Source organism: Anopheles marshallii, chromosome 3 (assembly GCF_943734725.1).
Source record: "Anopheles marshallii chromosome 3, idAnoMarsDA_429_01, whole genome shotgun sequence".
In the NCBI taxonomy this organism is placed as follows: Eukaryota; Metazoa; Arthropoda; class Insecta; order Diptera; family Culicidae; genus Anopheles; species Anopheles marshallii.
The window spans coordinates 37,633,481-37,639,555 of NC_071327.1; positions in this window are offsets into that span (position 1 = coordinate 37,633,481).

Genomic DNA, 6,075 nt, shown 5'->3' on the forward strand with positions numbered 1-6,075 from the left:
GTGGAATTTTATGCAAATATCAACACTGGGATAGGTCGTTATATTCGCTTCGATTCGACAAAAATTTGCTGACGCGTTCGTCGGAACGGAATTTGCGATATGGCAAACGGTGGAAGCTGGTGGTGTGAATAAATGAGATTTGCTTTTCAAACCGAACCATAGAAATGAGTGCATCGGGTTTGACACAAGCATTCGGGGTGGGTTGTTTTTTTTTTTTTACTGCGCTTGATCCACCCCGCCCTATCCTACGCCGAAGATGGGCTAGAGACATAAATTAACTGTTTGTGGATATGGCATGTTTTTGATTCGTTAGCGATGGACACATAGCACTCACTGCTTAGCTCTACGTTGATCTTTCATCTACCCTTTGCTGTTTCTGCTATCGTCACCACCATCTCTCTACCTTCTTCTCCAGGTGACCAGTGTCATTCGTGTCATCCGGCACGGGAAGAAGAAGACGGGTTAATCGCTACTATAAATTTGCCATCGTCGTACGGTTGTGCCGTACCGTTTGACGCTGTCGGAACGGAACCGATGATTCACCGGCGTGACAGATGGATTGGATCACTGCCGCACGTCTGTTTTCCATGTGTCGGCTCGAAACACACTGTTTCGGAGCGGGAGATCGTGTGGGAGAGAAAGTGCCCAGTGAAACATTGTCGTGAATGCCGATCGAGCCGAATGTGCCAAAATTCAAATCAACCTCCGGCACCGATTACAATCTTCCAGTTTCTCGCTCGGAGACACATAAGACCAATCAAATGATTACGCACGCGTTGATAGGCTGATATGGATATCCTTTCAGCAAGCATGGTTCATGAGAGCGGATTGATAAAAAAACAGTTTTAGACAAATTGTCATGGGTTAGAGATTTTGATGAGGTTGATTAGAAATTCAGATCAGTCCAGATCGTTAGAGGAGCGAGTCATGATTTAAGCATTAGGGAATATATGGAGTCGTTAAAATGATAGTAGGAAGACTTGAAGTCAATGTCATTATTTCAATAGTAAAGCATAATGTTCGTAATAATCTTTTGAAAACACTGTGAAATAACAAGCAGTGCACTGTGGCTTGGTTTTTCCTTGTTCTTTAACAAATTAGAACCACAAAGCCCAAGTATACATTTCAAACGCCAAATCATGATTAGCCAGAAATGTCCGTGCATAAGCCTTATTCGTTTGTTCAACTATTGGTGAATACGTTGAATGCTGATACATAGTTGCAGTAAATGTAAAAGAAATAAGTAGAATATCCCCCTTAAGTATCCAACCTACATGCACATCTTACTATGCACGATAAAAAAGAAAAAGAAAAAAAAGAAGTACTCTCATGTAAAGAGTGGTTATCAGTTTCTTTGCTATCGTCAGTAGAAGTATGAGGTCTAGGAAACCTACTTGGTAAATCTTAGCTTAGATCTTCAGCTTGATGTCACTGTTTGGACTTTATTATAATTCGTTAAAAAACTAATTCTATAATTCGTTAACCAAGCATTATGTTTTATTAATGGCCTTGTTACGGTTTTGGCGATCGATCTTACACATTGGAGTTTGTGGATCGAATATCACATGGACATTCGCCTCTTAGCAAGCATTTGCATATCCACCAACGTTGTAATTATAAATCTAATATGCTAGTATATGGCAGTTTTGGCATAGTATCACTTTATGTCAGGAAGAATATATTTAATGAACTTTGAATAACCGTCCAATCCTTGAGGTTCCTCACCAGCTTAGACTCTAATTCTATGATAGAGGACTTTATAATGGCAACCATTCCTTTGTTAGAATTTATACGCTATAGATAATTTACTTATACAAGCCAAGCCTATAGATTATACAAGCCTCTGAGACATGGACTTTCTCGAAATCTGACGGTACATGTTAGCTGCGTTTGAGAGGAATTTTCTCAGAAATATATTTGGAGGCCCGTATGCTTGAAAGGACAATGGAGGAGCTCAGGACAATGAAATGACAAAGGCTAAGAGCTGTACGATGATCTCACTATCGTACAGCGAATTATACGCGCCAGGCTCCGCTAGTTGGTTATGTCATTAGAATGACACCGGACAAGGTCGCCCGTAAAGCCGTGTAAGATCGTGCACATGACAATAGAAGGCGTGGTTGGTCCAAATTGGGATGGAGTGGAGGCATAGATGCGTCCGCCAACAAGACCGGTATATTGAATTGGTAGTCGACGGTGAGCGGTTTAGAGAACTGCTGAAGCATGTCAAGACCGCAAAGTAGTTGAATTATAAATAAATCTAAAAACAAAATTATAAAAATTTTAAAAAAGATTCTCAAATGCAAATTCTTTCGTTTTGTTTTTTGTTGCTACACTTTCAATTTCAGGACTTTGAGGTTTTCAATTTTATTTAGTTTCAAATTTGAAATAATTTGTATTTCAGTTTGTATGAATGAAAACACCTGCGGTGTAAAAAAATTCAAACAGTCGTTACTTTTTTATGAATATTTTCTCACCTTAGCTACGAACCAAGAGGCTTCATCACCACTTAAGCAACTTAGATTGTAGGACAATTCTTTCCCATTCATCTCAGCCAGCTTCGATACGCGAATACACTCGGAATGGAAGACGTTACGGGTCCGTTGCACATTTTCCGAGCTATTCGAATGACATCCTGTGGCCGGTGTCGCTACGTTTCGTGAGAAGGAAAAGCTTTTCCTCCATCTTCGTACGCTGGATGGGTACGGGATGGACGACGGGTAGCAATGGTGCACACTTGTCGCACCGTGAATGAGGATATAAGCCTACAGCAGAACGTTTGGTGATGAACGAGGAGACTGACTGGGCGCGGTGTGGAGTATGGCATGACTTTATGATTGCCACAAATTATGTGTCGCGCGAGCATGACGTTCGTGTTGGGAGAGCTAGTTGCAATGTCCAATCGTCTCTGGTTCAGCATCTGCGTGCTGCTACAACATTACGGAATTACGCTTCGCCCAAAGAACACACAGAGGTAATGATGGTCACCCGGCCCGTTGAACAGAGCACCCAACCGAACCCAACGGAGAGCGCCGCCTTGCTGCGGAGTAATTAAAATCCTTGTGTTGTTATCGTCTTAAAATGTTATGGCGATTAAATTAATTATGTTTTTGATTTATATGAGATGTGTTAGCCGGATGGCCACCGCGTTGCCCGGACTGTGGTCTCGCGGGACCCGTTGGAAGCTGTGAAATTTTGTTGCTTATGCTCTACATTAAATATGACGAACAGTGGGGTAGATGGAGGCTGGTTCGTATGTGCTGTACGCCCGGAGATCACATGGATTGCATTTGACGGCTGTCCACAGTCGGTGATGAACGTGACCTAAAGGAGGTACCGGAGGTTGGTGCGAGCTTAGCTAGTTGACATTTTATGTTTGTCCCTTGCTTTTCCACACCGAGGAAGGGTACGATACGTCTCTACGTTCGTGTGCTTGCTGTCGCAGTCACCGTGTTCTTTTAATTGTTTGTTAATTACGTACAACTTCGAAGAAGTCGTATACGCATGCGCTACACATTGGTCACCCGTACTGTTCATGTATGTTTGTTGCTTTGTTGCAGAGCAAGCAAGCATTTGTAATGACTAGCAGCACCCTAGAAATGTCCTTCTCCCATCAGTGACCAGATAGCGGCGACGGTTAAATAGAAACTACACATTTTCAGCGGAGCCACCGGTTGCATGTTGAGAAGCTGGAAGCTTAGAGGCATTTTATTACGGCTCCACATTGACGTAAAAGCGCGCACGCCGATTTTGCGCATCGTTTTGATTTCAACGCAAAAATGCGTCCACATAAGTAAGGCAAGGTTTTTTTTTTTGCTAGGAGCCCCGGTAGGACCGATCGACACCGGAAAACACTTCAAGCAGCTCGGTGGGGAGGTTAGGTCATAAGGCGGTGTCCATGTTGTGAGCCAGTTCGGTCTCATGGCGAAACGTGTGAATTTATGAGGTGCTCTTTAATGTTACGCTGCGTGACGAATGGTGCCCGGCCGGGAGGATGGAACTACAGAAGGTACATTTTGATGCGAAAATAAAACGCCAAACAATTTATTGCTGTTTCATGAAACATTAACATGGTGTAAGATCACTGTTTGTATTATTTTATTGATTTCAGTTGTGTCTAGCAAGATCTATTTGCTGACGCGCTCATTGTTTGCCAAATCCTTCACCAAACCATAACTCATCGATTTGCTGTCAAGTAATTGTTTCCCCCCTTTTTTGTACAGCTTGATTGCGCCATTCATCGCGGCCATGTTCATACTCTCGCTTGATGCTATAGAAACTGCGGTAAATGGCCACCCATTTTAACTTACACTAACAAGCTCAAAATAAAAACCACTCAAAGCTGAACAGTTTATTCATGCTCCCAACTTCCGTTTTGCCAACGGTTGCTAATGATTTCAGACACACACAGACTTAACCGTTCCACACACCTAACGCTTTAGCGGAAGCTGCATGCAAAAATCAGAGCAGCTGCTGTGCTTCCTTTCGTTCAACTGTGTTCGTTACTGTTTATGGTTTGATTCGGAATTAATTTCCAGTATTTTCCATCGTTCGATATCACCCGCATTCTATGTTGAACTAGATTCCTCACGTATGTAAGACTGCAACAATCCTAACTGGCGGCTTGACGCCCTTAAGTGCGTTGCTCGCAACAACAACAAAACAGCATATGCTTGGGTAACTGTACAAACGTAGCAGCACTTTGCTTTGATTATTTTACAGCTAAGTTTTCGAGAGCTTTAGAATTTTGTCGGATTTTCCGGGGGTATTTCGATTGGGAGATTCAATTTAGCTACAAGTTTTTTTCCGGTGCATAAATGTTGATAGAATGAGCGTGCCTGGGCTTGGGAAGCTGGTAAATGAGTGCAGATGGTGTTAGCGCCTAGTTGAAAGATTAACATCTGCATAAGGTAATGGTTAGAGATGAAGAACGAAGTCAAAGTACAGTGTTATGGATTTTGCAAACGTTAGATCACGGTTAAAATGGGAATTTTTCCTAAACTCTCTGACTCTCTTAACTGTTTTGATTCGATGCCATTCGAAGTTTTGATTTCCGTTGTCAATAATTAATGGGTTCCGTGCCAGTTTGGTATTTGTAAACAATAATTATATTTTTGCTTCGTTCTATAACTTGTGTTGCCTGTGGGTGGATTCCTGTTGGGCATTTTTTTTTGTAAAAGCTGCCCGCATTTTATTGAATTATCCGTAAAATCGATCCCGCTCCTGGACGGGCGTTTTGTATCGTTTCCTAATTGACAAGACGGATTGCTGTTTCCATGGAGTTGCTGATAATTTTACCGTTTAATGTTTTGTTTTCATTTGTTGCTCTTTTGTACTCAAGAGGCGATCGCACTTTGCTCGCAAACGAACGAACGAATGCTACGTTGTGAGTAAAGGTTGGTTGTGGTTTTACATGAAGTGTTTTATTGTTTAGTTTGCTGTCATGGCTCTGCTACTGCACAAAACCTAATGCTAATACTAAAGCTTTAGCTGCGCTTTACGTAAATGTAGTATATACGCAACATTGAATTGATTGATTGGTTATTTGCTCAGTTGAGAGCATCTCGTATCTTTCGTTTAAAGCGCATACCCATTGCGTCTGGTAAATAAAGTTTCAACGCCAACGCCAATAAATATAATAATATGCTCGCAAACCGAAAGGCAGTGCATAGTTACGGATTGTAATGCAGCAAACAATGCATATTGTATAATATAGAAGCTTCTGCGCTTTTTGCTTCGTGTTTTGGGTACAAATAACTCTACTTCAGAACTACGTTAGTATCTCAAACGGATATGAGTTGTACTTTATGAGAAGCTGTTTTAAGCACACAAACTAAAGCTGGTATGATTTATATTGTCTTCTAAAACAAACAATTTTGTTTTTGTCGGCAAATGTCTGCTTGTGTACTACTGATTGAGTTACAATAGTAGATACTTTCATCAAGCAATAAAGCTTCTTACAACATTGTTGCACAATTTCCTCACACTTTTCGTCATATCGCAGCTCATCTTTCTTCGATCGTTAAATGGTAACGTTTTTGTTTTGGTAAGTATGGCGAATGATGTGTAGATTTG